Source organism: Schistocerca serialis, chromosome 4, assembly GCF_023864345.2.
Source record: "Schistocerca serialis cubense isolate TAMUIC-IGC-003099 chromosome 4, iqSchSeri2.2, whole genome shotgun sequence".
Lineage (NCBI taxonomy): Eukaryota > Metazoa > Arthropoda > Insecta > Orthoptera > Acrididae > Schistocerca > Schistocerca serialis.
The window spans coordinates 614,386-626,190 of NC_064641.1; the positions used below are offsets into that span (position 1 = coordinate 614,386).

The following is an 11,805-nucleotide window of genomic DNA, read 5'->3' on the forward strand; positions in this document are numbered from 1 at the left end:
CCGTAAAATTCGTTAAATCTTTTTGTTCCATCAAGTTTCCTACTGCATCAATGAATTTCTGTTCAAATTGGACGTCAATCAGGGCAGTGGTTCTCTTTTACAGCGCTTTGAAACTGGAACTTTAGTTGTGGACGCCCTGTACTTATTGGGTTAGTCTGAAATTTGCATTTTCGACGCCATGAAAAGCTACACAGAGTAAATTACGTCAAGAGCTATTGTTGCATCAGATAACATCATTCTATTGGCGCAGAAGACTATCTCCGCCTCGACCTACACGCATTGTTGCATTTAGTTTTCTATACTTTAGCAAGAACCAGTGTTTATTGAAGTGTGCATATTTTAGTGATTTATATTAACAATGTGACATGAGCCTTAATCTATCGTCCGTCACTTAGCATGATTTGATCCTGTTCCTTTTCCAAAAGGTTCTGCAAGTAATTTTTTGTATGAAGCGCTCCACGTGGTAATCAGAGTTCATAAGTGCAATACCTAGTAAAAGAATATTAACTCCAGTTTTTTCTGAGGTGAAACTTTCAAAGATTAATAAACTTCATTTCACTGAATATAAAATTTCATAGTAAAACAATGATTATAAAACGGAGTTCAGGCCATAACAAATTAAAGGCCTACAACATTTCTTCCGATGCAACAGGTTTGTACAGACTGCTTTGAGTGTTCGTTTCTGTTATATGAGTGTGTTACTGATGTTTAACGTTGAAACTGTTAGTCATGTCTGTGACACAGAGCAGTCTTAGGATCTTGCTCCCCTCACCGGCCATGTTGTAGTCAGTGTATTAGTAATCATACAATCAAAGTTTGCACATAATTTTGTGAATCATCATTAAAATAATTATCATCTTAAATTTACGAATTGGATTAACTTATCAAACTAGAGCAGATTTAGGCCCCACCTACACAACTCATATTCTGTGCAACGCTAAGGTTTGTATGTATGAGGCAGTAAAATGGAAACGAGACGTATGGGAAAAGTAAGCTGTTCATTATTTCAAAAGCAATCGCCATGACTGTTAATACATCTACCCCACTGTGAGACAGGACTGCCAATGACGTCTTGGGAAAATGTTTGCTTTTGCCTGCGAAACATGACTAAACCCAAGCGCGCACTCCATCGCCTGAAACAAATCGACGCCTACCAATGTCTTTCTTAAGGGCTCTAAAAATATGAAAATCTCACGGGGAGAGATCGGGACTGTGAAAGATGTGTAAGGGCTTCCTAGCGAAACTTCTGCTGCGTAGTGAAAACAACCTTGCCAACATATCGGCGGACAACGTGCTTCCGTTGGCAACCGCAAACATTTATGCATGATCGCACTGACTTTCTTGTCTCACAGTGGTAAAAATGTACTAACAGTAATGACGATTACTTTTGAAGTAAGAAACAGTTTACTTCCTTTTTTTCTATCTGTCTTCTTTTCATTGGCTGTCCGTTACACATTCTATGAATGTATACAGTGCTCACGTTAGTTAGAATGCAGTTTGGAAACTACTCTAAAATCGTTATTTATCAGCAGTGAGGTTTCAAGTGCACTCCATGTCAGACAGATTAGCACTTTTCCCCTGTTACATAGTATAGTGTAATCAGCATTATTCGTTACACACTGAAATTAATTATATTCGTTAGTGTGAAGTAGTCTATGGCCCAGTATATTTAACTTAATGAATGATTTACTTTTGCCTTAATTGCCTGGAGATCGTCTCTAATTTGCTTGGGAAGAAATTTTAGTTGTTAAACAAAATACTGTTGGTTCGGACCCCGCTCGAAAAACTTTGCGTCTTTTCAGTATCTAAACATTCAGATGATTTCCTAGACTTCCTCGCAACAAACAGACGTAAACTTATTGAATCAGCTAACGTAGAGAAAGGTATCAGTGATCATAAGGCTGTGACAGCAACTATGACGAGGGTCCTACAAGGAACGTTAAGATTGGTAGAAAGATATATTTTCTCAGTAGGGGTGGCAGGATACAAATTTCAGAATATCTCAGCAGTCTGCATCATATATTCGGTGATGAGGACGAAGACGTGGAGAACAAATGGAAAAAATTCCAAGGCATCGTTCAACATGCCCTAGACAAATATGTTCCGAGTAAGGTTTTCAGGGACAGGAAAGATCCACACGGTTTAATAGCTGTGTTAGAAAATCGCTACGTAAACAAAGAGCATTTCATCTCAGATTCAACAGAAATTAAAACCTAGCTGACAAAGAAAACCTGAAAGAAGCGAAAATGAGGGTAAGGAGAGCATTGAGAGAAACGTTCAATGATTTTGAAAGGAAGACGTTGTCAATCGATCTGCGTAAAAACCCTAAGACATTTTGGTCGTATGTGAAATCAGTGAGTTGGTCAAAATCACCTACTCTCAGCGACCACACCGGCACCGAAACGGACGATAACAGAGAGAGGGCCAAAATACTGAATTCGGTCTTCCGAAGTTGTTTCATAGCGGAAGATCGTGACACTGTCCCTCCATTCAATCGTCGTACGAACGTCGGAACTGCAGATATTGAGAGGACCGAGAGCGGAACTGAAAAGCAGCCACAATCTCTTAGCAGTGGAAAGGTGTCAGAACCAGATGAGATACCTATAAGATTCCATAAAGATTATCCGAAAGAGCTCTGTCCCCTTCTAGCAGTAATTTATCGTAGATCGCTTGAGCAACGAAAGGTATCTAACGAAGGAAAAAAGCGCAGGTCATTCCCTTTTTTAAGAAAGGCCATCAGACAGATGCACACAATTATAGAACTATATGGTTGACATCAATCTGTTGTAGAACTAAGGCACTTGTTTTATGCTAAAGAATTATGACTTTTTTTTGGAAAATGAACATCTCTATAAAAATCAACGTGGTTTTCGCAGACAGAGACCCTACGAAACTCAGCTCGCTCTGTTGTTCCATGAAATCCATAGCTTAGTGGATAATGGCACCAAGGTTGATACCACATTCCTTGATTTCAGTAAGGCATTTGGCAGCGTCCCGCATTGCCCTTTAAAGAAAAAGATATGAGCTTATGGAGTATCGTAGCAGACTTGCGATTTGATACAAGACTTTCTTGCAGATAGAACTCAACACGCCGCTCTTACCGGAACAAAATCGACAGATGTAAAGGTAGTTTCAGGAGTAGCACAGGGAAGTGTGACAGGACCGTTGCTGTTTACGATATATATAAATGATCTAGTAGAAAGCGGGGGATGCTCTTTAAGGCTATTCACAGATGATGCAGTTGTCTATACCAAAGTAGCAACTTCAGAAGACAGTAAGAATTTGCAGAACGACCTGCACAGAATTGATGAATGTTGCAGACTTTTGGCAGTTGACCCTGAACGTAAATAAATGCAACATAGGAAAAGAAATCCACTACTGTACAGCTACATTACTGATGACAAGCAGCTGGAGACAGCGCCTGCTATAAAATATCTAGGCGTAACTATCCAGAACGACGTCATGTGGAATGACCACATAAAACAGATAGTGGGAAAGCAGGTACCAGTCTCAAAATCTTAAGGAAATGTAACTCATCCACGAAAGAAGTGGCTTACAACGCCCTTGCTCGCCTGATTCTTGAGTATTGTTCATCTATCTGGGATCCGTATCAGGTAGGACTGATAGAGGGGATAGAGGAGATCCAGCGTAGAGAGGCGTGTTTCGTCAGGTAGTGAGACAGCGTTACAGAGATGCTAAACAAACTCCACTGACAGACGTTACAAGAGTGGTGTTGTGTATCATGGAGATATTTACTACTGAAATTTCGGGCAGCTTTTTTCACAGACAGCATATTACTTCGGCTCCCCCCACTCCTGCACAAACACACACACACACACACACACATAGACTTCGCGTATTGACCTTGAGGGGAAAATTTGAGAAATTATAGCCAATACAGAGGCTTACCTACAATCATTCGTCCTACGCACTATTCGCGAGTGGAACAAGGTTTGAGGAATCAGATAGTGGTACCGAATGTACTCTACGCCACACACCATTAGGTGGCTGGCGCAGTATGATGTAGATATAGGTGAAATACAGTCCGATTAATTCTGTCCTAGCTTAGCCATCGCTGCTTCGTTTGCGTGGACGGTAAGGTCTGCATCAGTTTTCTTTTTCTTCAATCGAATCTTTATGTTTTTCACAAATTGAAACATCTTCTAGTATTTTCACGCTGATTAAGGCCAAAAAGTGATTCCGCTAGCTGGAGGAAAAGGTCTTTTTGTTAATCACGCCTTTTGCGTTCTTATGAAGGTATTTCCATAGAAACGTTCATCGCATAACTCATACTTCTTTATGTTTAACAGAGCGGTGAAATAGCAGTTATCGTACATGTAGCTTTACAAAAATTTTAATACAACGAAATATTTTCTCAAAAATAGTCACTCCCTGTTTCACCTCCATAGGGGTTGAATTTCCAAAAATGCTGAAACACGTGTTTTTTATTTCTGACCGAGAAACTAAATACCAATTTTCGTAGGTCTGGCTTCAAAATTGCTTTGATATCGACATATTTCGAAAAAAGCATTTTATTCCCTATCTGTCCCCCTAGTGGCGTAATTTTGAAGAATCCCCTCTTGAGCGGCGGCTGCAGTGCAAGATCAACACGCTCTCCTAATTTCAAGTTTTTATCCTCAATGATTTGGACTGGGAGATGATGAGTCAGTCAATCGGGACATTGCCCTTTATATATAGAGATCAGCACACGATCATCGTCAAACAAAGAAGTAAGAGTTTAGAATGGAACTGCTAAATCAGTGTACCGCCAGAGGATTATAGTCTCACGACGTAAAACGTATAACTACACCATTTTTCACCGCGACAGCAGGGTCACTCTCTCTTCAACGCAACAACTTCCTCTATTTCTGTTAGCCACAACTGTTATGACCTCTGCAGTCGTTCCGCGGTCTGTAGTGTTGTGTAGGGCGGCAAGTAATTCCTGGCACTGCCGGCGCCCCCGGTGGGCCGCGTGATCGATGCGGGGGCAAAGCGTTTCTGCACAGATCCTTGTCTCGGCCTCGGTCACGCCACCGCTCCCCGCAGTCGACGCAAAGAACGGCCTGCCGCGGCCGCTCTGAATTATTCACGCAGTCACGGAAACCCGGTGGCCACACGGCCGGGCTGCGCCTGCACCGGTCATCGCAGGCAGCCGGGACGGCGCCTGTCGCGTCCCAACTCACGCCTTGTGATCTCTGCTGGCTCTCAGGGTACCTGCTTAAAATAGTGTGGCGCGGAACCACTGGGAAAGTTCCCCAGCAACAGGGAGAAATTACTGTGCTTGTCAACCACACGACACCTCATTATTCGACCCGCAAACATTTTTACGCAGTGACGTGTCTCTACTAATCCGACAAACAACTAATATTCACAAGCTGCCTATCGTGGTAAAGTCTGGGCAACCCATTTCTTACTACACACTGCCGGAGAAAATTAATGCAACACCCTCAAGGACAACCTCATTTTAGTGACAAGTGAGGTGATAGAGAGTTGTGCGACATAAACGAAAGTTGGTAGAAGTGTTTCTACATCTGAAAGATGATGCCTATTCAAATTTCGCACCAGTCGCGTAAGAGTGGCTCTATTCGCACCACTATGAGGATGCTAATCAGGTTTGGTTTAAATACACGCTGTAACGGTCGTGAACATTAGTTACCTCTGAGATTGGACGTGGTTAGTTGATGTTATTAAAGAATGCCTATAACGAGACAAAGACGCCATCATTAACACCTCACTGAGTTTGAACGAGGTCATAGAATTACGGGTACTACAAACTAAATGTTGGATTTGGAAGGAATGTAACCACCGTACGTGACTGCTGGCAGCGTTGTTCACGAGAATCAATGGAGACCGGCTCCGAACGGCCACGTGGCATTACCGGGAGGGAAGACCATCCACTGTGTTCGATGTATGGCCTTGGCGCATCTTGCTGCGTCTGCAGCAGCAGTTTCAGCATCAGTTGACTTCGCAGTGACACAGTAGACTGAAACTTCCTGGTAGATTAAAACTGTGTGCCGGACCGAGACTCGAACTCGGGACCTTTGCCTTTCGCGGGCAAGCGCTCTACCAACTGAGCTACCCAAGCACGACTCACGCCCCGTCCGCACAGCTTTAATTCCGCCAGTACCTCGTCTCCTGCCTTCCAAACTTTACAGAAGCTCTACTGCGAACCTTGCAGAACTAGCACTCCTGGAAGAAAGTATATTGCGGAGACATGGCTTGGCCACAGCCTAAGGGATGTTTCCAGAATGAGATTTTCACTCTGTGGTGGAGTGTGCGCTGATATGAAACTTTTAATCTGCCAGGAAGTTTCATATCAGCGCACACTCCGCTGCAGAGTGAAAATCTCATTCTGGACACAGTAGACTGTTACAAAGCGGTTACTTCAAGGACAGTTCTGATCTAGACGCTGTGTAGCGCGCATTACACTGACCCCAAACAACCGCCATTTGCGAGTTCAGTGGTGTCAAGCGAGAGTTCATTATGGTGCAGGGTGGACGGCGGTGTGCTGGTTAGAAGAAGGCCAGTTGAGGCCGTGCAAACAGCCTGCCTGTGTGTTGCACGCTGTGGACGTACACCTGGCTGCGATTTTGCGAGGCAGCGGATCACTTTCGTGGTTACGCCACCAACCATGACCGCAAATTTGTTCGTCATCCTGCTGATTCGACCATTTGTGTTGCCATTTATGAACATAATACCAGGGGGTGTTTTCCAATAGGATAACGCACGTCCACATACCGCTGTTGCAACCCAACATGTGCTCGATCAACGCATTTATATCCGATCGAGAGCGTATGGACAATCGTCGGACGTTAACACCAGCGTCACACATAACCAGCATTAACCGTCCCTGTGTTGACAGACCAAGTGCAAGAGTCGTGGAACTCCATTCCACAAACCGACATCCGGCACCTGTACAACACAATGCGCACACGTTACATCGGTTATTGATGTACCAGCAATTCACATCTGCAGTGGCTTATCTCGCGCTTGCGTTAACCTGTGGTCTTGCAGTATTGGTGACTTAAATGTACTCCCTTGACAAATCATCATATGAATGTAGTGCTGAAATTTCATTACGCTACATTAATTATTTTTTGCCGTTGCGATTTTTTTCATCAGTGTACATTATAGCAGGAGTATATTGTACTGCTTGCCTCCTGGAGCAGAAACATTTGTTATAAACTTTCGTGAAAGTGAAGTTTATTTACCGCGAAAAACTTCGTTAAGAGTTATAAAATGTCAAAATATTACGAAAAATAATAATTAAACGTGTCATGCCCTACAAAGAACTGTTATATGAGAAACTAATATGATCATTGTCATTCTTAGAACAAATGCTTTGATGATTTTTTTTGTTGTCACTTCTGATGATGTATATTGAGCGTACTGGGGACTGACGTGATTTGTGTAAGTGTAATTTGGTAATTCCAAGCAGTAGATGAAATTTTACTTACGTCTGTACTCTCGTCTTTTAGTATTTGCTTACCCCACCAGCCTACGCTTTAAGAAATGTCTGTGAATATTCTAAATAACGCACGAGAGGCCCAGATGCTATTCATATTGTTGTCGGAAATCTTAAGACCGATAACGTTATTTCACTATGTTTCTGAACTGAGTAATAATATTTAACTCAGACTTGTTTAAAAAATAACACTAATAATACTCCTTCAGAGGGGATAGGTATCTTATTAATTTCAAGGAATATTACGAAAAAACATCGCGTTTGTGTGTGCTGCCCGAAGCTGTGGCAAAGACGATGTTTTATCAATACTTAAAGAAAGCAAATATTTATCGAGAGAAGTTTCAAATATTACCAGATGGTACAAACAACTGTTCATGCTAGGTCGTAACCCATGAAAGCTGGACATTTTTTTAGAAGTGTATTTGGTATTTAAGAAAAAGGTACCCCTGGGAGCTTATTAGCGGAACTTATAGCTCTAACCCCCAAAGAGGCTTTAACACCGTGTGGTTGTAGTTTGTGCGTATAGGTGAGCTTTATATTCTGATACAGCAGATTCTTACCACCAAAGAGAACTGCTAATACGTATGTGCATGCCGCTCCAATCTAAAGCAAGTTTCAGAGCTACCTGCGTTTTAATATAAGCAAGATCCTCACAGATTGTTTCAGTGTATAGTTTGAAATTTTCACGTAACATATTACGAAAACAATATCCAATTAGGCCGACATGCAAAGATTTACTGTACACAAATAAACTTTTATCAGATTCGTACTATACATTTTATAGCGTTTGCGTGTCTTTACAATACGTTAATACAATAACATGGTTCATACAGACAGACATCCTACACGCCACGACGCGGTGCATACCATAGTATGATAACAAATTCAGGCCAAATGAAACACACATGGTACAACGGAGCGTGCCCAAACTGTCGCTTCAGTTCACAGTGTACCGCCTCTTGCTTCAACTCTGGCGTGTATTCTCACATGAAAACATCGTAAAGGTACCGAATGGCATCCTACGGTAGACTGTTCCAACCATCTTGAGCTTTTTGTTGCAGTTCAGCAATTGTTCTTGCAGGCCCTGGAGAACGAGTAAGTTCTCTCTTCGCAGTGTCCTATACGTGCCCAATTGGCGAAAAATCTGATGATTTCGCTGGCCAGGGCAATTGTTGTGTACCACGAAGAGCACTCTGCTCCGAGCAGCCGTATGTGAAGGCGCAACGTCCTGCTGAAAACGGGAGAAGCACCGGGTTTAACTGCCTATGCAATATAGCGGTTACTGGTTACTTAACACTGCAGAACCTCCAAGTGTGCCCGCGAGCTGCAACTGACGGCCTCTTACACCATGAAGCCTGGGGTGGGACTCGTGTGCTCACCAGGTCTACGTCACACCCGTGTGCATCCATCACTCGCTTGCAGACAGAACCTACTCTCATCACTGAAGACAACAGAGCTCAGTTCCCACTCTCCAGTCGACTTTTTCACGACACCTTAGCAGCCGTGCTTGGCGGTGTCACAACCTGGCCAGAGGTACACGTATCCTTCATCGAGCTGCAAGCAGACGGTTCCCAACGGTTCCTGATGACACAGCAACTGAAGTCTCCAGATTTCGTCCCTGGACGACGGTGGGTCCGGAACCTCTGTTCATACAATGCGTCGATCTTGATATGCGTATGTACTACGCGGAAGTCTAGAACCAGTTCTACAGGTGTGGGCGTCTCCCACAGACTATATAAAAGTAGATAAATTGTTCCCAACATGTGGAGCACTCCGTCTATACGTCTGTCCAGCTTCCCGCAGGCCCACAGTGCGACCCTGTTCAAATGTCTGAAGCCGATCAGCGGAGTACTTAGTCGGTCTGGCATGGTTGTACCCTAGACTGAATGTTGCAAACACTGTTCACCTCTAAACTCAGCACAGTTATTGCCTGCAGAGTCAAAGCAGAGGGTGCTCAGACAAGTTTCCTTAACACCATCTGATGGCCTATGACCGTGGTTAATGTATCGCTAATGCTACAACCCCTCGGTGTCAAGATATTACGTCCTGGTTCCGCTGAATATATACCTTGACGGTGCTGTACTTTCTTCCAGGAGCGTGTGTCTCTATAGGCTGAACCCGAACTACACCGAAAAGAATTTAGGATGTTGTTCAGCGATATTTTCTTAGTATTTTGGTGTGAAGGACACGTGGTCTCCATTGCCCATTACAAAATAGTTATATTTAGTTCGATTTCTTACCTCCATTCATCTCTGCATCTCTATTTCAATGAAAATATCTGTGTAACAGTCCAAATGTCGTCGGTTGTGCGCTGCGTGTGTTGTTTGAAAGCAAACTTGTATTCACTGCGGTACTTGCTACCGATAACACTACTACCCATTTCCCTCTTGCTGCTCAAGCTTGCCTCCATTGCTGGTCGGTTCCGTCTCGGGTTTGTTTCCAACGATAATGCCCATTTCACTTTTGCTCCTCAAGCTTGTCTTCATAGCTGGTCGGTTTTGTCTCGGGTTTGTTTTCCGACGGTAATACACACAGTACTATGTATAGGTTTACTGGTGTAGAGTTTGCCGATGTTCACCTGGTGAATGAACTCATCGAAGGCAGTGGAAGTGCAAGATGCCGACGCTATGCTGATGTGTTCGCACAGCGACGACAACTTTATCACATCACCTTCGCATTTGAGGAGTGCTGTATTACTAAGTATCCTGTGCTAAACGTATTGGTGACTATTCAGTATAGTAGTCTTTCCGTCTGTTGTGGAGATATTTTCAAATAAAGAAAGGTAAGTGAGCTATATAAGCGGAATTAATTATAATTATTATTCTCCAACGACCTACGGAGACCTCTAGTTCTTTGTTCAAATCTCCCTCCTAAATTTCGTCTGTATAATTCGATTTCACCCTGTATAATGATGTGTATGTGAAAATGTTTCAGCACAGTTGTGGAAGCTTGGAGCATTATCAGCTAAACTTGTTACGCTTGTTGCTTACATCTACATACACCACAAGCTGCCTTATGATGTGTGGTGGAGGGTACTTTGCGTAACACTTCCTCCTTTTCCTGTTACGGTCCCGAATGCATCGTGAGATCAGCGATAGTGGGACAGCGTCCGTACGAGTTCGAATACCTTTAATTTTAACTTCATGGTCTTTTGGTGAAGTAAACGTCAGAGGAGGCGGTGTACTGATCGACTCGTCTAGGAATGTACTCCCTCGGGAATTTCAACAGTAAACCCTACCGTTATGTGTGCAGCGCCTCACCTCCGTGACACCTTCACGCCTACTAAACTGACCTGTGACGAAAAGCGCTGCTCCTTTTTTCGGGTCTTCTCTACTTCATCATCAATAATATCTAGTTACAATCCTTTATCACAACCAAAGAAATACTGAAGAATTGTTAGAATAAGTGTTTTGGAAGATACACCCCTCGCTGGTGACATACATTTCCTGCGGACCCTTCCACTGAATCTGTTTGGCATCTGTCTTTCCTACGATTACTATGGCAACGCCTCTTCATTGCTCTATATACGGCTATTGTTTTCGCTTCGCAGTTGAAAGCTGTTAAAAGCACTGTAGGAGTGTCTTAGTAATAAAGAATGAATATTTTAAAACTTGATGCGTGATGCGATGTTTTTTCACGCGTCTCAGTGTTTATGTCGTCATTTCTGTTGAGCTATGTGTCGTACATTAATATATTTGTGCAGGTACATTCAGTGTCATATGTGGATTCTGTACATGAAATATATTGCGAATAGAGTTAGTAGCAAACAGTTAGTGAATTTAAACGTCATGTAAGATTCAGCAGTGTTTCACTCATCTCAGTGTTTATAACGTCATATCTCATGATCTATGTGTCATACAGTAATATAATGTTGTAGGTACATTCAGCAGCAGCATATGTGGGATCGCCTACTAAATGTGTTGCAAATAGAATTAGTGGCAAAGAAGTGATAAATTAACCACAATGTACAATGCGGCAGTTTTGCATGCATATCGATGTTTACGGTGTCATATCTCTTGAACTATGTTTAGTACCATGTTACAATTGTGTGGATTTATTTCCCGCCAGGTACTGAAACAATATATTTATACGTTATGCATGACAGGGAAGTTTTACACGCATCTCTTTGTTCGTGACGTCATATCTCATGAACTATAATAGGCAGGTGGTTCTTACCCCCGCAGCGATTGTTGCCTAAGGGCTAGGGATATGAATACCAAGTTTGGTTGAAATCAGTCCAGTGGTGTAGGAGGAGATGTGTAACATACATACGCACACACATGCACCCACATACCCACACACACACACACATCCACTTTTATAATGTATAAGGACTGTGG

The 11,805-nt window shown here is 42.8% G+C and overlaps 1 non-coding gene across 1 annotated transcript; it reads right to left on the bottom strand.

Annotated features, from left to right (window-relative positions):
* Nucleotides 1–6,011: 6,011 nt before the first annotated feature.
* Trnas-cga (transfer RNA serine (anticodon CGA)) lies at nucleotides 6,012–6,086 on the bottom strand. The gene has a single exon. It is a non-coding gene; the product is annotated as a tRNA-Ser (tRNA).
* Between the last annotated feature and the right edge of the window lie 5,719 nt (nucleotides 6,087–11,805).